The 23,035-nt window shown below is 32.7% G+C and overlaps 1 long non-coding RNA gene across 1 annotated transcript; it reads left to right on the top strand.

Moving 5' to 3' along the window:
- The first annotated feature begins 15,854 nt into the window (after positions 1-15,854).
- Positions 15,855-17,157, top strand: LOC105783589 (uncharacterized). Its single transcript, XR_008190147.1, has 2 exons — positions 15,855-16,001; positions 16,689-17,157. It is a non-coding gene; the product is annotated as an uncharacterized LOC105783589 (long non-coding RNA).
- Positions 17,158-23,035: the final 5,878 nt, after the last annotated feature.

The following is a 23,035-nucleotide window of genomic DNA, read 5'->3' as shown; positions in this document are numbered from 1 at the left end:
AATTGCACTCTCCCCTAAAAAAATTTTAAAATTTTGATTTGATCCTTTAAAAATTATAAAGATATATGCCATTAAAATAGTAAAATTGTATTTTTACTATTGAAAAAATATACAATTGCTTCACCCCTGGTAGTGTGACTATCAAAGCACAAGGATGGCAGGGAGTGGCTTGCTAGGTAAGCTCTAGTATGGTGGCAAAAAGAACAATAATAGATCATCGAATGGGATATCACAACCAATAGATAGAAAAATAAAGGTGTTTGGAGATAACAAAAGTGTAAAAAAACATTACATAATTAAGAAGACGGAAGGAAGAGAAATAAAGGGACTGATCCCTTTGCTAAAGAATTTGTTGACACTAGAATCCATGCTTCACCTCGAGATTGCAAAATGAGAGAGAAAAGTATAGGGACTTCTAAAGAGTTTTTGATGCAATGATAGTCTTACACGTATAGGTATATCATATTTATATAAATGTTTTTTATACAATATTAGGGGTAGGGGATGGGGGCAACACGATTTGAACCTATACCAAACAAGTGTTTGGCAAGAACTTTAACCATCACTCCATATAAGTCAAGACATATATCATATTTATATAAATGTTTGTCTCTTATGTGCATGTAAAATAATGAAATTAATTATATATATACTAATATCAAATAAGACCTATAATTATATCAGTATTATTATATTTTAAATGTGATTAATTTAATTATTTGATGGTTATAAGGTTTTTTAACTACAGTTTCCAAAATCAGACCAATAGTTGAACTGATCTGATCACTGGTTCGTGTTTCAATTGATTTGATCGATCTGGTTGATTCATCCTATTTGATTAAATAAATTATTAAATTAAAAATACAAAAACTATTTAAAATAGAGAAAATCGATTTAATCATTGGTTGAACTAGTTTTTTTTAGCTTAGATTAACTGGTTTTGAGCAGTTCATGGAACAGGTCTAAATCCTCTTTTTGGATTGGTACCCCGACCAGTTCACAATCCAGTCGGTTCGACCATCTAGTCTGTTTTAAACAACAAGTTTTTAACTTTACAAGTGGGATTAATAACCCGCCACATACTCTTAATTGATTTTTTTTAAATGAAACATATGGCCCCACTTGTGGAATTAAAAAAACTCCATTGTCGATGTATCAAATAATATTCCTTAATGCCGATTGAGTCTTAGCTCGTTGGCGTATGCATTGTCAATGTAAGAGCATGTGGGTTCGAGCACGTTGAAGCATGTTTATCTTCCTATTTAATGGTTGAGAAGGAGTTTTGATAGTTCTAGACATTGTATCCAAAAATAATACCCCTTAATTTAAAAGTATATAAATATATAATTTTATATTTAAAAAGTGATACACTTATGTTGTTAGCTTAATATAAAAAAAAAGTCCTTATAAAATAATTTGATAACCCATTGAGCTCTTAATAAATAAAAAATTCAATTTAACCCTAATCGAAAATAAACAATCAATATAATAAAAAGTCCTCGAATTGCACATTTCCATGAAAGCCCTTTATGCAATTAACTTTGTGCTAACTGAGTAATTGATATCAAGTTTTTAAATTATTAGGCTTCGTTTGATTTCTTGAATTATTTTTATTTTTATTTTTAAAAATGAAAAATGTTTGATAAATATTTTTATTTTAATAACGAAAACATGAAAACATGTTTAGTAGCTAATTTTTTATAATAGAAACACAAGAAATAAAATTAAAAAAATTAGATTTATATGGACTCGAAATAGGTACCATATTTAATATTTGAAAATTTGTTAAAAAATATTTTGCATTTATAAGGTTCAAATAAGGGCCGCTTAATTTAAAGTTAAAAGCTCTTATTTTCACCATTTTCATTTTTTATAAAGTATTTTAGTGAAAACAATGAAAATAACTTTTTATTGTTTTCTAATTTTTTTAAAATATTTTCATTTTCGTTTTCTATAAGACATTTCAACAAAAACAATATGTTTTCTTAAAACCAAACAATGCCTCGTTTTCTGTTATTTTTCTTTATCTTTTTGTATCTAGGCATCAATTTATCTAGGTTTCAATCTGAACATACATTGTTGTTATAGTAATTTTATATTTTGTAATTTAAAATATAATAATATAAAAACCTAAAGTTTTGTTTGGTTTTAGGAAATAGAGGTCATTTTGTTTTCATATTCTTAGAAAATGGAAAACATTCAAGAAACATATTCCGTCAAAATTTTACAATTGATTTTTGAAAAGAAACTATGTAAAAATTAGACAATAATAAAAGTTATTTTTTATTGTTTTCACTAAAATTTACCGTAGAAATGAAAATGATAAAGACAATGATTTTTAACTTTAAATTAATTAATCTTAATTCAAACTCATATAAACGTAAAAAAATTTTAATAATTGTTCAAATATTAAGTTTGAAATTGGGTCTAAAACCATATAAATGCCAAATTTTTATTTTATTTCTCATGAATCTATTATAGAAAAATAGACACCAAACGATATTTTCATTATTGAAAAAATTTTCTATTTTTATTTATCAAACTTTTTTAATTTCTTTAAAATAAAAATGAAAATAATTGTTTTTCAAAAACTAAACATCGTAGCTATAAATGGATGAAATTAGAAATCGATAAATTCAAGTTGTTCTATTAATATTCCTACTTAAGTTTGTTAAATTTTTATACCTTTTAAATGAAATCTAAATTTTTTAAAAAATGTTATGAATATGTTCTCTAATAGTCATTAAGTAGATGCCCTATCAAAATCAAGATAAGTTTGATGTACTTTAGAATATTAATATTCATTAGAAGTAGAGTTTTATTTCATTTATACTTTTTATGTTTATAAATATAAACATTGGAGAAGCATTGTACGTGTAACAACCTAAACTCGGCCTAGACGTTATGGCCGTATCCGAAGATGTCACAAAGAAGGGTTTTGAAAACTGAGTCGCTTCAGGAAATCATTCAAGTATTATAACTCATATTCGTTTATAACTATTATCAAAAGCGTTATTTAATTAATTTATTTGCAAAAACATAAATTATAGTGGAATTCATACAAAACATTATATTTAAAAATTTCGTTCGTATTTTCGGAAAACTTTTGGTATAGTAAAGACCATGTTTATAGCTAATCGTCGCAAATAAAGTGTTATAACGAAAATCTAAATCCCAAAATTAAACCAAACAGTTCGGAGAGTCCAATTATTACAAAACTCCCAGAAATAATCCTTAAATTAAAATAAAACCACAATCTTAAACAGGTTACGAACTCATGGTCACCGTGAGGCTCCGTCACACCGATCTGCCTAAGTCCGTGGATTACCTGAATAGAACAGACAAACAAATGTGAGTTTTCATAAACTCAGTATGTAACCCAACGGAAATAGACATGCAATACATACAGAAATCTCATATATAGTTAGATACAGATTCAGGCTTATGACCATTTCATATACAGATAACAGAATCAGATAAGTAGTAGAGATATGCAGAATCCTAACCCATCCTCTACACACCATCTCTGACCATCCCATCACACCATGTGGGGTTAAAAACACCCACCCATCCCTACACACCATATAGTGTCGAAGCGGCACATTACAGATAATATGCAATCAAGATGCCAGAATATAGGCGAAATATCGCCGTACAGACCACTTCCTCCACATATACAAAACTCACCCCAGTCACAAATACAGAATAACAGATATAGTAATATCATGCATAACATGCTCATATTCAGATAGTATATATTTACTTAAACAAAACAGATATACATATCGGTACCCTAAACAAGGTAAACTATCAGAATATCAGATCACATAATTTAGGGTTTGGTTAGCCCTTACCGACCCTACGGTAGGCCCACAGTCGATCGGAACGAATCGATCGACCCTAGGGAAAATTTCAAAATTATGGGCCCACACGCCCAGATTGTCCTTACCTGTGTGGCGTACACGCCCAATATGGCCTAGCCCGTGTGGTCCACACGGCCACACTTACACCATCACACGACCATGTCTTGCGCACGGCCACCCCTTCGCCAGACACACGGCCGTGTCTCACACACGGCCAACCACATGGCCGGCCACAAACTCGTGTGGCGTTGACAGATTTCTTTTTCAAATTTTGCTGAAACTCATTTTTCTACGTTTTGGGAACACACCTGGTACGATAATTTTGATGCGAGACCCCTCCCGAGCCTTTCGAAACAAAAACTATCACCCACATTCATGTAGGGATTTGAATACAGGACCTCCAACACCCTGACTCTTTACCACTCGAATCAATAGGTTCATTCTAATATGAGTTTACCAAAGATAGAATATAGCCCAATCTACCAAGGATAAGGCTAGGATTAGAAAAACAACAAAATTTACAAATATGAGACTTGAACCAAAGACCTCACACACACACTCAAGACACTTAACCACTGAAACAGTATTTTTGTCAAGTATTTACAATTACAGAAATAATTTAAGCAGGGCGTTACAGTACGCATTTGCATTGATCAATAAAAATATGTTCTCTTTTGCTCCCCTATTTCTCTTGCTTTTACTTTCTCTGTTCTTTTATCTCATAATGCGTTATCAACACAATACTCTATAAAAAATACCATCTAAAAACCCACCCATTTTTTACCTTCTTTAAGCGTTAGCCATTTGAAATTTTTCGTCAAAATCTGGTAGGGAAAAAAATAAAACCTGCTATTCCTAAAAGTAGTCAAACTTGGGTCCCCCAAGTCTCCAAGGTTGTTTAACCGCTCATCTACCCACAAACCATTGCTAGTTTATGTCAAGAAATAGGGAAAAAATTAAACTTACTATTCCTAGAAGAAGTCAAACCTGGGTCTCCATGTTACCATGGTTGTTTAACCACTCATCTACCCACAAACCATTACTAATTTATGTTAAGAAACTTATAAAACCAATTGTTGGAAGAGACGAAAAGAAAAGAAAATCATTAAACAAGGGAACCAAACCTACACCCATTTATAATACCTATCATTTTTTTACCATTTAGGCACTCAAAGATTTTTAGATTTTTGGTGCCAAGAAATTTATAAAACCAGTTCATCTTATCTGATATGTTCTTTCCTATTTTCTAATTTTTGGTAAATTTTTTTATAAAAAATATTAGTTTAAAGTTTCTTTCAAAATTTTTATCGAGTTAAATTATGCATGATATTTGAATAATTGAATATTTTTAAATTATTTTTATTAAATATGCTTGAAATTTAATTAAAATTATAATGGGAGTATTTGTTAATCTACTATTGTTGAAGTCCAAGTAGGAAGGGCTTTTAAAGCTCTTACAAAATCTTTTACATTCCCCGAAGTGAATACAAGCATAAAAATAAATTTAAAGGATATAATCATGGACATGATAAGTGACATAAGAGAATAATAAGAGTCTTAAAATAATCCTTCAAAGGGTAAAGATAACTTATGTTATCAACACAATATGAAATGTCATTGGTCCCTTACCTGTTGTATGTCTAATTATTTTGTACCAATGAACAATATCCTTATGTCACAGACTTAGATTTTTTGCCACGCAATTCGTGAAGCCTTAGATAATTTCCTAGCTCCAAGAATGCCTAAGTTAGCCTAACTCCCAACAATTAAGGATTCAACAGAATTCCTCTAAGGCACTCATGAAGAACAAAGCGAAAGCAACAAAAATTGAAAGAACTCGAAAGATGACCAAAGCCACAGAAAAGCAAGAACACAAGAGAGAAAGTTTTGAGTAATGCTCTCAAGAATTCTATTACTCAAAGAATGATTTACAGTGAGGGGGAGAGGCCTCTATTTATAGTTGAGCCTCCCCAAAATCAACATAACAGATCAAAGTACATTAATGGTTAAGATTAAAAGCTATCTAGAAATCAAATCTCTAATATTATAGAATCGTATCTTCTAAATATTACATATCATATCTAAGATTACACATATTTAAATATCACGTTTTTTATTTGTCATGCTTTGTAGATGGGCCTTCAATATCTCTAAGCAACGGGGCAGTCCGGTTAGGCCAAATGGCCTCCCTTGAACATGATGGATCACACAACTGCATCATGGTTACGGGCTCCCATACGTAACCCATGGCATTCTCCACCACCTGTTCTAGTGACACCCTCGTCACATCTTCCTCATGGAACCGATCTGTCTTTCCTTCGTATTGCCACAAGGCCACTGCAGGTTCCTAACTTGCTTCACTATCAGGAAGTCCCTTCCATCAAACTAAGTATTCATGCCACAGCTGATAGTACTTTCATCTGATCACATGGTCTGTCTCGATTCATTCAACTGTACGATTATAGGAGACTTTTACCCCCATCGGTGCTCATTCAGACTTGCTTCGATTTAGATTCTCTTGATCCTTATGGAATGACTTAAGCATGCTCACGTCAAAAACTGGGTGGACTTTGATCTTTGCTGGCAACTCAAGCTTGTAGGCCACCTTGCCTACTCTCTTCACAACTCAAAAGGGTCCCTCATACCGTCACACAATGCCATTGTACAAGCCATTATGTCACAAAATCAATTGTAGTTTAGCAAGGATTAAATCACCAACCTAAAATAACAAATCTCATCGATTTTAATCTGCCTACTTTTTATTGTGCTTACTCGCCTTGTGTAAACAAGCTGTAGCTAAGTCATTTTTCTCTTAGCAATCCTTTACAAATCGATAAGCTGCTAGATACGGTCCTGTGTAACGAGTCACAACAATATTGAGTGTGAGTTGTACCTATCGTACATCTAAATATTTTATCACTATATTAATATTCCTTAAAAGGAAGAAAACATATGTCTCATAAATAATACAACAATACATATTATCCTTAGGGATAAAAAAACATTTTTCTTGTTTGGTAATGAAACAAACTAAACTTTAGTAGTACAAAATTAATTTAAGACTCCAAAAGAGCTAATATAATGTTACCCTATGTTCAATTTGGCAATGAAACACGTTAATATTTTGTATTATAAAATTAATTCAAGGCTCCAAAAGAGCTAATACATTGTTATCTGAATAAACAAAGTGATAATTAATGTATTATGTTCTAATCATCTTAGAGGAAATTAATTTGCTTTAAAAGATATTCTCTGTGATGGATCTCATATTGAGATTATGAATGAGAAAAAAATCTAATATGAATCACTCTTACTATAAATATCTACATCTTTAATAGAGAAAGATTAAGGATTGAATCACTCTTGCTATAAATATCTACATCTTTAATAGAGAAAGATTGGGTTTTGATTATGGAAGATCCACTTGAATTGTGAATTGATTTAAGTGAAAGATATGAACATCGAAATATGATAAATTTATCTCAAGCTCATTATGATTAAATGCACTTGAAGTTGCAATATTTTAAATTTGTAAGTGAGTATAACTTTATGAGTTCTCAATTATGTTGGAATAATATTACTAATAAGAACTTGTTACAGAAACTTTTTCAATTTTCCATGCTTCAAATGTGCTCCTACAATAGTAATACCTTGAAAAGAAATGGGTTTAAGATATATTATAAATTAATGTCATGTTTACTTATGGTTGAATTAAAATGAGTTATTAAATGAAAAATCATAAAACCCATTGTATGAGACTTGATCTATTCCCTAAAGCAAATGTAGTAATATATAAAGACGTAATTTTTGACGTGGACGTAGTAAGTGACTTTATAATAATCATAAAAGAGATGATCATAAAAATTCTTCTCACCACCAGAAGTGGAAAAATGAAGATAATGCGAGGATTGATAATAAGATTGATCTTGAAATTAAGATTAGTGGTTTCATCCTGTGTTCCAACTTTTAATTATTATTCATTTATGGTATACTTATATGCTTTGCTTAATTTAGCACATATATCTATACAAATGAAATATTTGTTTGTGAGAATTGTAACACTCAAAAATAGAGCCTCAAAGTTTTGAGGGTATTTTAGGAATTTTAGCCTATATGTGCTCGAAATTTCGTAAGATTGGTATCAATAATATTTTCGACAATGGCTATTAGGGAATTGAGCCAATCTTTGAAAATAAGTTTTAAATACCTTAATTTTAGAAAAAAAAATGACTAATTTGTAACATGGTTAAAATAGTGAGCATTTATGTTGCAGTTTTACCAGTTTTTAAAATTGAACCTAATAAAATCCCATTCTCAGTTCTATTTCACGGTAGTTACTCTCCAAAGTTTGCTATTGTAGTCCCTTGCTATCCCCTTGATCTTTCAATTGATTTTGATTCCCAAACCATAATAATTTCATTTCCTATCATTCCCAATTCAATTACCTTCATAAATCTCCAAGAAAAACACTCAAAAACTCAATAAATTTCATCATCTTCTTCAATCGTGGGTTTTTCAAATTTGTATAAAAAATCATTTAATCTTCCATCAAAGGTAACCATTCACTTTCCCATTGGTTTTTAATGTTATCTAGACTTTAAAATTGAGTTTTTAGTTATGAAATTGTAGGTTTTAATTAAAGCCCAAAAATTGGTCAAAACTTGTCAAAAAATGTTGATACCTTAAAACGTGTAGTTTTGTGTGGTTTAAAGGTTAGGGTTTAGTCGTAGATAAATATGGGGATGAATTAAACTTGTTTCATGTGAAAAGGTTAAGTGTCTGTCGAGATATTTGCGTTTTAAGTCCATCATGCTAAAGGGTTTGGTTACATAAGAAAGTAGCTTAGGATTGTGTTTTGGTTAGTTTAAGTGGGTCCTTTGCTATCCTTTGACTGTGTTTATTGTGTGATTATTATGTGTGAAGCCTCAGATTCATTAAAGCCTTCTATGAGTTAGAGGAAGAGCTAGTTCATGCTCTCAATTTTCGGTGAAAGTTGATATTTGGTGAGTGTTTTGGAATTTCTCATAGATGGTTCATTTTGTAATTGGGAATTTAAAGGTAGCCTAAACCCCTACCCTAAATTCTGAGAGTAAGTGTTCTTGCGCTCATGATTAAATGTGATATATGTATGCTTGTAAAATTATAAAATTATGAACATATATGAAGTAACACCCCAAAAATCTCTTATATATTTATTTTTGTATTTTTGTGACACAAATATTTATCTGTTTTAGTGGTTATGTGTTCTAGGAGTGTTTGGGGGGTCCCAAGTTCAAGCCTTAGCTTGGGCAAATTTTTACTTTTTTAATAAATAAACCCCTATCTCTAATTAGTAGACTTATAAATAAATGTTGGTAAAATATGCCAGAATGGGCCTACTTGTTTAGTGGCTAAGTGGAGTGTAAATATGTTGGAGGTCTTGTGTTCGAATCTCTGCGCGATCAAGGGGATTTATTTTTACTGCTTATGCCATGTGGGTGTTGTAGTTTGGCCGAAATTTTGAAGAGTTTGAGTGGGGTTTGAATTCGGTGGTTGAGGGGATTGTGCTGGAGTGATTTGGGAAGAAAAATATGGGTGGAAGAGGTTGGATAGAACCAAAAATGGTAGTGGAAAATTCGGCTACCTTTCCTCATTTCCCCAATTTTCTGACAGATTTCCTTTCCTACCTTGGGTTTTTTCTCTCTGTCAAACTTACCGACAACTGAACAAATTGACCGAAAAGAATAAGTACCCCCTACCGAGGATAAACGATTTGTTTGATTAGTTCTGAGGTGTTTCGAATTTCTCCAAGAATGACCTTCGATTAGGATACCATCAATTGAGGCTTAAGGAGATTGATGTGCACAAGACAGCATTTAGGACTCGGTACGGTCATTATGAGTTCCCAGTGATGCCATTTGGACTAACGAATGCACCAGCAGCTTTTATAGATCTGATAAACCTAGTGTTCCAGCCCTCTCTGGATCGGTTCGTGGTGGTATTTATTGATGACATACTGCTGTATTCGAGAACTGGGGGTAAGCACGATGAACACTTGAGAGTGGGTCTACAGATTCTGCAAGCAAAACAATTATACGCCAAGTTTAGTAAATCTAAGTTTTGGTTACGTAAAGTAACGTTTCTGGGAAATATGGTTTCTGCTGAGGGGATTAGAGTAGATCCTTGAAAGATTGAGGCTGCCTTGGATTGGAAGTAACCTAAGACTGTATCTGAGATCTGCAGTTTTCTAGAACTAGTAGGGTATTATCAGCGTTTTGTGGATGGGTTTTCTCTGATTGTCGCACCCTTGATTAAGCTGCTACGTAAGGGTTTGTCATTTAACTGGACTGATTCGTAGTAAGAGAGCTTTGAGAAGCTCAAGATTGTACGGACTGAGCCCCCTGTTCTAATACAGCCAGAGTCTGAAAAGGAATTTACTGTTTACAGTGACGCATCACATGTTGATTTAGAATGTGTGTTGATACAAGAGGGTAAGGTAGTAGTGTATGCATCTCGTCAGCTTAAGACTCATGAGGCGAATTATACGACGCATGACTTGGAGTTGGTCGCAGTGGTATTCACACTAAAAATCTGGAGGCATTACTTGCATGGTGAGAAGTGAATCATTTACACTGATCACAAGAGCTTCAAGCACCTCCTCATTCAGAAGGTGTTGAATCTTAGGCAGCATAGATGGATTGAGATGCTTAAGTACTACGACTGTACTATTGAATACCACCCCGGTAAGGCTAATGTGGTGGCCGGCGCACTAAGTCGTAGAGCTATGACTGACCTGAGGACGATGTTTGCTCGCCTCAGTTTATTTGATGATGGTAGTCTGTTGGCCAAACTTTAATTTAAACTGACGTGGATATAGTAGATTAAGGGTAAACAGATAGAGGATGAGTCGTTGGGTCTTCGTTTCTGACAAGTTGAGAGTGGAAATACCGAGGATTTTAGACTGAATAGTGAAGGGGTGCTCTATTTCCATGGGAGAATCTGTGTACCAAAAGATACTGAATTGAGGCAGTCTATTCTGAGAGAGGCGCATAGTAGCCCTTATGCTATGCATCCGGGCAGAAATTAAGCGAGTGGTTATTGAATTTGTGGCTAAGTGTTTGACATGCCAACAGGTTAAGGCTGAACATCAGTTACCTTCGAGGTTGCTACAGCTAGTCAAGATTCCGCTTTGGAAGTGAGAGCGTGTAACTATGGATTTCGTTAGTGGGTTACCCCTCACACCCACTAAGAAGGATTCTGTATGGGTCATCGTGGATCGATTGACCAAGTCCGCCCATTTCATTCTGGTTCGTACTGACTACTCTTTGTAGAAGCTGGCTAAATTGTATGTGTCTGAGATAGTGAGACTGCACGGGGTACCGGTTTTAATAATATCTGATAGGGATCCTCGTTTCACGTCTCGGTTCTAGAAGAAGCTACATGAAGCTCTAGGTACAAGATTAGACTTCAGTACTACATTCCATCCTCAGACTGACGGTCAATCAAAGAGGGTGATTCAGATACTGGAGGATATGTTGAGAAGCTATGTGATTGACTTCCGAGGCAGTTGGGAGGATTACCTGCCACTAGCAAAATTTGCTTATAACAACAGCTATCAGTCTGGCATTTAGATGGCACCCTACAAGGCATTATATGGTCGTAGGTGTCGCACACCTTCATGTTGGACTGAGTTGGGCGAGCGGCATGTTTTGGGCCCAGAACTCATTTCTGATACCGAGGATAAAGTTAGGTTGATTCGAGACAGACTGAAGGTAGTATCAGACAAACAGAAGTCTTATGCGAATCTGAAGCATCGAGAGATTGAGTATTCGATGGGAGACTTCGTTTTTTTCAAGGTCTCACCGTGGAAGAAGGTACTGAGATTTGATCGCAAGGACAAGTTGAGCCCTAGATTTATTAGACCTTACCGTGTGCTTAAGCGAGTGGGACCAGTTGCTTACCAGTTAGAGTTACCTCTGAAATTGGATCGAATTCACGACCTGCTCCATGTCTCTATGTTGAGGCGCTACCGCTCTGGTCCCACCTATATTCTTCCAGTAGAGGAGATTGAGGTTAGACCAGATCTGACTCTCGTGGAGCAGCCGGGTCAGATACTGGATCGTGATGTAAAAGTTTTGGGGAGGAAGTCTATTCCACTGGTTAAAGTTTTCTAGCGTAATCTAGCACAGAGGAGGCCACATGGGAGCCTGAGGATGCAATGCATCAGCAGTATTCCCATCTGTTCTGATCAAGGAAAATTTCAAGGCCGAAATTTTCATTTAGGGGGGTAGAGTTGTAACGCCCCAAAAATCCCTTATATATTTATTTTTTTATGTTTGTGACACAAATATTTGTCTACTTTAGTGGTTATGTGTTCTGGGAGTGTTTGGGAGGTCCCAAGTTCAAGCTTTAGTTTGGGAATATTTTTGTTTTTTTTAATGAATAAACCCCTATCTCTAATCAGTAGGCTTATAAATAAATGCTGGTAAAATATGTCAAAATGGGTCTGCTGGTTTAGTGGTTAAGTGGAGTGTAAATATGCTGATGCTCAGATCTTTAGCGGCGTTTTTGAAAATGCGCCGCTGATGCTCAGATCTTTAGCGGCATTTTTAGAAAAGCGCCGCAAAAACATTTTATCAGTCTATTTACTATTTTATTTTGTTTATTTATATTAATTAAAATTCAATTTATTTTTAATTGAATATTTGTTAAAAATGGATAATTTTGAAATAATGACATGTAGAAATAATTTGAAATAGAAAAATATAGAAAAATATTTGTTAAAAATGGAGAAATTAAAATACTATTATTTAAAATAATTTTAAAATTTTTGGGTACATAATTGATTGATTTTAATTTATATATTAAATAATTTCAAATATAATTGTAAAAGATACGATAGTATTAATTTTAAAATATTTAATTTGATTATCATTATAGTTTAGGGTTTAATATATATGATTTAGGGTATATATATGGTCAATATAGGATTTAGGGCCGATTTAAGATTTACAATATTAAGGTTTATAGATTATGGAATTAGGGACTATGGATTAGGGATTTTGATTTAAGGGTTGTGATTTAAGGTTTATGGGTTAAGGGTTAGAGGTTAAGAGTTAGGGATTTAAGGTTTATGGATTCGGTGTCAGGTTAGGGTTTAGATTAATTAGTGTGTTTTAATTTATATATTAAATAATGTTTAGGGGTTAGGGATTTAGGGTCGGGTTAGGGTTTAGGATTTAGATTAATTAGTGTTTTTTAATTTATATATTAAATAATGTTTAGGGGTTAGGGGTTAGGGATTTAGGCTTGGGTTAGGGTTTAGGATTTAGAATTTAGATTAATTAGTGTTTTTTAATTTATATATTAAATAAGATTTAGGGGTTAGTGGTTAGGGGTTTGGGATTTAGGGTTAAGAGTTAGAGATTTAAGGTTTAGAGATTCGGGGTCGGGTTAGGGTTTAAGATTTAGATTAATTAGTATTTTTTAATTTATATATTAAATAAGTTCTTATATAATTGTAAAAGAGATAATAATAAATTGTAAAGATTATTAGTTTAAAATTGATATGCATTATACAATAATTGAATATAAAAAATTATAAAATATGCGAGCTTTGGTGGCGTTTATAGCAAAAACGCCGCTAATATGTATTAGAATTTTTCAAAACTGTGTCGTTTCATTACAAGAATTTAATTTATTAGTGGCGTTTCTTCTGTAAACACCAAAAAAGGTAACATTAGTGGTGTTTATGACTAAAAAATATTTAATCTAAACCATTTGATATATTTAAATATTTGATTTAAAAATTAATAAATAAAAAATGTAACAAATTGATACGGATAGGTAACTATCTATTTTGGATATATAGGAGCAAATTATAACAAATAAAATTAAAATACAAAAATTAAAATTATTCCACATCGAACATCTAGCAAAATAATTATATTTTAGTTAGGAAGAAATATTTCTAATAAAATAAAGATTAGATCGGAAATGAATAATATAAAATCATGATTAACGTCTCAATCTTTAATAGAAATTTGATATGTGAAAGAATAATTGCTTATATTGGATAATTCTAACTTAATAATTAATTACACCATTTAATCATTTTTTCTTATTAAAATATACGATATTTATTTTGAGAGTACTTGATTTTTTTAATAAAATTCAATTTATAAAAATAATAATAAATGTTTTATAAAATCACTTAACTAATAATTTTAACAAACAAAATAAAATATTTTTAGCATAGCAAAACAGTGTCGTTTTATTCCAAATGAAATAATTTTTTAGCGGCATTTTTATAAAAAACGCCACGAAAAATAATTTTACTTTAAAAAAATAGCTCCATTTTATATAGCAAAACAGTGTCATTTTATTCCGAATAAAATAATTTTTTGCTGCGTTTTTATGGAAAACGCCGCAAAAGTTAAGCAATAGCGGCGTTTTTATAAAAACGCCACAAAAAAAATTTTACTTTAAAAAAATAGCGCCCTTTTAGCATAGCAAAACAGTGTCGTTTTATTTTAAATGAAATAATTTTTTGCGGCGTTTGTAACAAAAACACTGCAAAAGATCAGCTATAGCGGCGTTTTTATCAAAAACGCCACAAAAAATAATTTGACTTTAAAAAAACAGGCGCCATTTTGTAAAATTCCCTCCCAACTTTCCCCCCAAATCCCTAATTTCACACGTCCAAGAAAAAAACCCAAAAGCTTATTAACTCTGTGTTTTCTCCTTTCTCTCTTTCTGTTTATTGTGTTCCTGTTCTTGCTTTTGGTAGTCTAATTATTAGTTTTCCTCTTTTTCTTTTGTATTTTTTTTTCAAACGCCATTTTTCAAATCTTTTCCTTTGAATTTCCGATCCATTCAGAGTGCTGAAAAATATTCAGGTACTTCGGTATTTTTCAATTTGGTATTTGGGGGTTTTTCATTGTATTTGGGGGTTTTTCATTGTTACTGCAATTATATAATTGGTTTTGATGCAGAACATATATGTTTCAGCAAGTAAATATTTAGGGATGGGTTTACAAGGAGCTACGTCAGGCATGGAGGATGCCAAAGAGCAAATTGTACAGGAGTCCAAAAATTCCAGCTACCATCTCAAGATGAGGTTGTGTTCTTATCTTGGTTCATTGTGGAATATTTGATTGGTTAAAGATCTTAGCTACATACTGAGATTAAAATTTTATTCTCTGGAGTTCTATAGTTGCTTTTGATTTACTTATTTCATTTTATGCTAATACTTGTTCTTGGATTTACTTATTTCATTTTATTTGTATTTTAAAGATTCGATTTTCTAACGTAATGTAAAAATCCTTCATCCCCGGAAGAGAGATACCTCGATGCACAAGATCAAATATAGAGATTTTATCATGTTAGCAATCGAATTATTATTTAAGCTTCCTTTATTTGCCTTCTTTTATCATTTTTTCATGTTGTTTTTAGCTTCAAGATTAATTAGCTAAGAATTTGAAACTATTGAGCTTCGTTAAGTCGAGATTAGTTCATCGGTAGCGATTAGTTGCTACTTTTGCTAACTCTTTTGCTAACTATTTTTTGCTCAAGATCTTGAAGCAAAGAGAAGAAGTGTGAATCAAAATATTCTTATTGCTAGCTCTTTACTTCACAGATGAGTTGTCGATAATGCCATAGCTAGTTGCATTGAAAATGAAGGTCGTGCCTTTATTTTCAATTCCTATAACTTAGTTTAGTCTCGTGTTAGTTTTTATTTGTATTGGGTAGTTTGATGGTGGTTTTCCATTGTAATGTAGAGGATGTTTTGTCTTTTGGGGATGAAGATATGGTTTCGGTTGATCGGAAAATGAAGAATTTCAAGACTGTGAGGTTCGTCTTGAGGGACATGAAGGAACCCTCATGAAGCTCTTATTTTGGCGTTTGGCTATTTGGGTGTGGGATCTTTTGTTATTGAGAATGTTTGCACATCTCTGCGATCTGTAGTTCGAATAATCCTCTTTATGGAGGATATTCACATAAATCCGCCACTTGAATGAGAAGATTACGGATGATGTTCTTTTACAAATAACTGGTAGAGGCCAAGGAAGCTTGCAATGCTTGAGCCTGGTTGATTGCCAAAGGATTACTGATGAAGGTCTTAAGCATGTCGTTGAAAATAATCCAAAGCTAATCAAGGTAATTTATTTGCCCATACCCTTATGCTTAAATATGTTGGTTGGTCTTCATTTGGGTTAATCATATTATATCTAATAATTATATAAACTGGAATATGATGGATCATGCATTGATGGTATAGTATGATTTAATATCTTCTTATATTCTAGCAGAGTGAAATTGCTATTTGCTCTCTGATTTTGGTTTTATGTGATGATTGTTTCCTATAGATTGATTCAAAGAAATTATCAACAGTTATGAATCTAAATCCTAGCAGTAGTTATGCCTGTATGTTTTATGCTCAAGTAACACATTTAGTTCCAATGCATTTACTAAGTGGCTTAAACTGGAGCTGTGTTGGATTAAATATTTTAGCTTCTATTTTGCTAATATAAGAGACCAATTAACTGTGATTTGTTGTTTTATTTCTTTCTATTTATCTTCACAGTTTCATCGTTGTTCTATTTCTACATACTTTCCTATGTTCTTTCCATATTTTCATATTTGTTGTAGTGGAGTGGGTATCAATCCCAATCTTTATCCAATTACAAGATTTAATTTGTAAGAGTTAATAAACATAATTAAATTATTGAAAAGTAAAATAAAATCTTAAATTTTGCTATTTCCCCGTTCATTTTTATTCTAGTTAAGTTGCTAATTTTATTTTCTTATCTACCTGTGTATCTGAATGATGTTTTATGAATACAGCCATGCTTCCAATAATGTGTTAGATGGGCTGAACATGTTTGATGGAACTGATGCTCATTACTTCCACACGGGGTCAAGGGGTCACCACTCGGTGTGGGATTCTCGCCTTTTTAATTATGGAAGCTGGGAAGTATGTACTTCTACCTAAACATTTCTTAATGAATAGCTTGTTTAAAGATTTTGGCTTCCTCCCTTCCAGTTGTAAATATTATTTCTTAGTTGTTGCTTTAGGTATTGAGGTATCTTCTTTCATATGCAAGATGGTGGCTGGAGGAGTATAAGTTTGATGGGTACAGATTTGATGGTGTGACTTCAATGATGTACAAGATTTCCTTGATTAAGTAAATGTATTATTTATTTGAGTAAGAAAATGCATTGTATGTTTTATTACCTTGCATATGTATTATTTATTTTAGTTTTGATTCTAAATTTTTATTTTTACTTAATAGTTCTAACTTTTGGATTTTAATTGTATTATTAATGTATTATTTTAAATTCTAAATTTAAATTCATTAAATATTATATTTAGTTTTAAAGTTAAAATTTTTGTAGAAAATTTAATTTAAATAATATTTTTTATTTATCCTTAAAATATAATGTAATATTTATTATAGAAATAAATATTATTTAAAAAATTATTTTTTTAAAAGATATGTTTTTAGCGGCGTTTGTGGAAAAAGCGCCGCTAAAGGTCTTGATCTATAGCGGCGTTTGTGGGAAAAGCGCCGCTAAAGGTCCTGATCTATAGCGGCATTTGTGGGAAATGCACCGCTAAAGGTCCTAATCTATAGCGGCGTTTGTGGGAAAAGCACCGCTAAAGGTCCTGGTCTATAGCGGCGTTTGTGGAAAAAGCGCCGCTAAAGGTCCTGCTCTATAGCGGCGTTTATTTCTATAAACGCCGCAAATGTTCGCGACGTTGACAATAGCGGTGTTTTTTGCTGCGCTTTCAAAAACGCCGCAAATACTTTTAGCGGCGTTAAAAAGCGCCGCTAAAGGCATAAAAAAACGCCGCTAAAGACCTGTTTTGGTGTAGTGCAACGGCCTTTTTCTTTCGCATTTTTGATAAGTTTATGATGTGTTTTGTTATGGCTATCTAACCGATCGGTTACTAAGGTTTTGATTTATGTTTAGGAGGCAATCAAGGTTTGAGGTACGCTAGTCGAAACTTTAGATTTGAGGAATCGTCATTTTTCGTTAGTGGTAAGGCTGAAATGACTGAAAGTCAAATGGGTTGTTGTATCTTTGTTCAATTTTTGTTAATATCACTGATTATTTTGTTAACTTTAACTTCGTTAGGCCTGGATTCATGCCTAATTAAAATGTTGATTGGAGGTTACTATTATCTTGACAGCAAAGAGTCGTTTGGAGCGAGGTCCTTCTTCTGTGGAATTTTAAGATGCTCGTTCGCGGTTTCAAGATAGGTATCGTGCGATTGAATTGGTATAATATTCAGCTTTGTGTTGTTGCTACCTGAGTTGAGATTAACGATAAAGTTGAAACGATCAATTTTAGGAACTACTGAGCTCGGAAGTGTTTTGCTGTGAAACCATAACAAGTGTGTACATACAACACTGAAAATCAGTAATTGACGAAAAGCCAAAAAGTGGTATTGTCGATGCCGCACGAGTGTGTGGTCGCCCATGCGTTAGGCCATGTGACTGAACACAGGCGTGTGATCAACGAGGCTAGTCGTGTGCGATACACGTGTCGGATCGAATTGGGCCATCTGGGACACACGAGCATATGGGCCCACACGAGTGAACCACACGGGCGTGTGGGATTATTGGGCCAGGCTGTGTGATCCATACGGTCAAGGCCATTTTTGGGCTGTGTGGACCACACGGGCAAATGTCATGGGCTTATGGGCCCATTTTCACTGTTTGATGGCTAAGGTATTATAGGTTACCCGAGTCAACTGTGGACCTACTGTAGGGTCGGTAAGCTTACCTAGACCCCTATTTGACTGAAATGACTGTATGACTGATACGATTATGCATGTTAATAAGCATGATGATGTCCCACTGATTTGATACTGTATGCCATGATTTTACACTTGATATCATGTTTTAGCATGTTATATATGTATATTACATTGCATTGAGGTGGGGGTTTATATTGTTTGGAAGAAGAGCACTGAAAGGCCTCCAGTCTAATTTACTGGCAGTTCAGCTGCAAACCACTTTCTAGTGCCGCACTTGATACTTTTTGGAGTGTAGGGATGGGTAGGTTGATTCTATCCCACATGGAGTGCAGGGTTGGACGGAGTTGGAGTGTAGAGGTTGGCTGGGTAGGATTTGATATTGCATATATGTTACTGCTACTGTGTTATAATGGGCTAAGGCCCTAACTAAAACTAAAACTGTTACTGAAATAGGCTTAGGCCCAAACTATGATTGCTTTCTATCTGCTTGTTTATAGGGGGTTTACATACTGAGTTTTCTTAAAATTACCCTTCTGTTTTATCTGTACAGGAGACCCTCAGACTTAGGAGGATCGGTGCGGCGGAGGACTCCGCAGTGGCCACACAACCCCTTTTTACATTGTTTCGTACTTAATTAAGTTTTTAAAGTGTTATTTGGTGTATTTTACTGTAATAAATGCCTCTATGGATTTTTGATTAAAATTTGGACTTATATTTTTTTATGTTTTAAATCTGCTAGAGGTAGAACAAATATGGGTTTTAAAAGAAATGCATGTGTTTTAGCAAAATACCCACAGGGATACAAACTGTTTTAAAAAAAAAGCTTCCACAACGCATAATGTTTTGAAAGCTAACGACTGAATAAGAATCACAATTTTGGAATTAATAAAAGATATTGAGGAATTCTAAACGAAAAATGTTTTAAACAAAGCTACGGTTTCCTAACACACTACCTTGCGACATCACCAGATTCGGCCATAACGTTCAGGTCGAGTTTGGGGTGTTACATATGATATTGTTATGACATATGCTATAAGCTTATGATGATTGATGTGAAAATGAATATGAGGGTGTGCTATTTATGCCATGTGACAGTAAATATGTGGGTATGTTATTCATGCCATGTGACAGTTTTTATAATATGCTAATGATGTGAATATATAGTTAAAATGTGTGGAAAATGGATAAGTGAATATGTGATAATAATGTGGAAATTTTGGCCTTGTGTTATTATAAGACCATTGGATATAGTTGGCATGCCATAAGATTGTGAGTACTCACCTTTGTTATGTGATTTTTGGGCGTTGAAGCCCAGAGATAGTTTTTAGAGAAGGGAATGTAGCTAAACTCCATTTACCCGGATATGTGTGTTTAGTGTGTTGAAGAGTGTTAGCTATATGCTACATTTATGGGACATGTATGACTCTATGAGTCATTATTGGTGTGCTGGAGATCTGTGTATCCGATGTGTAGTGATAGAGTCCACATTATGTTTCATAACCTCAATAGCCAAACTATCTTATAATATGATTGAAAGTGACTAAATATGGTTTATTTGTGTTGTGATATATGCTTAAATAATCATGTGGTTAAATGTGTGAAATATGATGTTAGAGTTAAATATGTTATGAATATAAGATATGTCTATTTAGTTGATGCATAATGACTTGTTTATGTAGTGGTCGTTCTAAGCATTCACTGAGCTTGTTAAGCTCACCCACTCCATTTTAACCTTTGCAGAGTAGTTGCATTTTTTGTGTGAGCTGTGTGGCCTTCAAGGTATTGATCCAAGCCATTCTTTAGTCACTATAATAGGTGTTAATGGTTATTTTGATGTGGGAGTTTAAGGCAATGTGGTAGATTTTATATCCGTTTTGCTAAGTCAATTTTTGGGACTACTATTTCAAATATTTTATGTTTGGAAGTATGTGGACTTGAATATGATACTGGGACTACTATTTCAAATATTTTGATGTTTCTTTAACTAGGTAAATGAAGCATGTTGTTTTGGATTAAGTTTGAATGGTTTTAATATTGGAGTATGCTGAGATTTTATAATCTAGAGTGGAGGTATCGATATTTGATTACCTTTGCATTTTTAAAGGTGCAAGGAGACGGAATATGGAATTGGTATCGATACTTTGGCCCAAGTATTGATCCTCAGGGTAAGTTTATCAATACCTTGCGAAAGGTATCGATAATTTTTGACGTTTTGATATTTGGTGAGAAACAGAATGCTATTTTGGTATCGATTTTCCATGTGGTATCGATACCATTTAAAGAAAATATCGATACCCCTGAGACAGTATCGATACCTACGTAACAGTTTTGGAAATTTTGCAATTTGTCCCATTTGTAGGTTTGATTGATGTTTTTAATACCCTTAGTGTATGTATGGCACGTTTTAATGATAAAAAGTGGTTGAACGACTACAAATCATACATATGATTGAATAAAGATGACGATTGGTTAGTTGTGAAACTGTTTGCTAAGTAAATAATGTGTGGTAGTGGTGTAGCGTCCTAGTATTCAAGCTCGGCGACTGGGTGGGGTATGGAGTGTTACAAGAATTTTGAAAATTGATAGATTTTAATTACAACAATGCATGTAGTTTAGGCTATGATTTTATTGTATTGCGTATGTTTTATATTTGAATGCTTCAAAGATGAACTTCATAACTATCTCCAGACTTATTAATTTGGTGTTTTCTTCAATACAATACTAGTATATCTATATGTATGGTTAAATCACATGCGATAGTAAACCAGAAGTTTACCTTAGTATTGTTGAATCACGTGCATAGTAAATTGAAAGTATACTAGTCCAAATATACTAATTAGTTGTCATGATCGGTTAGACCATCGATCAATAATGATGTAGTAAAATAAGAATTCACATGGAATTTTATTAAAGAATCTAAAGATTATTTAGTTTAAAGATTTTTAAGTGTTGCTTGTTCTCAAAGAATATGAATTATTAGAATCTCACTTAAAAAAATTGAGATTGAATCTCTAGCATTTCTGAAAGAAATATTATAACAGCCCTATAGTTAAAGGTGTCAGAAAGTGCATTCTCGGGACTCTGTTCCCATAAATTAGACTCGTAAATATTTATTATAAATATTTACGAAGCTAGCTATGTAGTTAACTAGGCTTCGGTTAAGCGAATTTACTTGAATTAAAGTTATTATAGTTTAAGGACTAAATCGTGTATAGGGTGAAAGTTAAATTATAGAATAAAAATTAATTAAGGGATTAAAGTAGTAAATATACCTTTATATATGTATAATGAATGACATTGATGGTTGTAGTAAGTATATATGGTAATTTAATATATATTATACGTTTAATAAATGAAATATAATTTATATTTATAAGTTTTAAAATAATAATAATATTTATAATAATAAATAAAATTAAAGTAAAATGAAATGAATAAGAAGAAAGTGGCATGAAAAAGAATGAATATTCTCTTTTACATGCAATTTCGAAAATAAAAAGAAAGAAGAAAAAGCTTGGACCGCACATAAGGGTTTTAGACTTTCAAAGTTCAATTGGTTAGTCAATTTAGTCCATTTTCTTATAATTTTTATGTTTTTTGAATCTCGATGTTTAGTACTACCCGACCCATGTTATAATTTTAGCATTGATTAAGATTTTAAATGTTGTCATTATTAAATAGTTTTAGTATTAGGGATTAAATTGATAGATTTTAAGCTAGAATTGGAAAAGGATTAAATCGTAGAACAAATTCTAAATTTTAAGTAATAGGGACTAAATTGTGAAAATTTGAAATTTAAGGGTTTAATAGAAAATAGGAGTTAAATTTAGTTTAAAGTGAAATTTTATAAAAATATAAAATTAAATGTGAAGAATAAAAATTAGTCTCAGTTTAGGGACTAAATTGGAATTTAGGAAAATATTAAGTAAAAATTGAAATATTCAATACGAAATTTAATTGTGTTGTATTGATGAATTTTAATTGTTTTAATTCTATAGCTAACGTCATACCAAAATCCTCGACTAAAATGGGGAAGGATAAAATCGACGTCGAATAGCTCGGAATCCACAGTTTGTATTTCTATAATCCGTTGTTGTAATTCGATTTATTGCATATGGTAAGTGTTTGAGGTGAGTATTTGACATTTTGATAGTTGATTGAAATGGATTGAAATGGTATATACATTATGAATGTATTGATTATTGAATTGAAATGAATATATGTGCAAATGTGAAAGTTAGATATTGATTATTATAGATTGAATTGAATTCATGTGTCTATGTGATTATATGAAAACTTGATTTTGGATATTGGTTGTATTGGAAATGTGAAATTAAACCCTATTAATTGTATCGGGCTGAGTCAGATATAGATGGCATGCCATAAGATAGGAAGAGTTCAGGGATTTCTTCGACTTCGAGTCGAT

This window comes from Gossypium raimondii, chromosome 10 (assembly GCF_025698545.1).
Source record: "Gossypium raimondii isolate GPD5lz chromosome 10, ASM2569854v1, whole genome shotgun sequence".
Taxonomy (NCBI): Eukaryota; Viridiplantae; Streptophyta; class Magnoliopsida; order Malvales; family Malvaceae; genus Gossypium; species Gossypium raimondii.
Note: the sequence above shows the minus strand (reverse complement) of the source record. Positions and strands in the feature narration are given on the sequence as shown.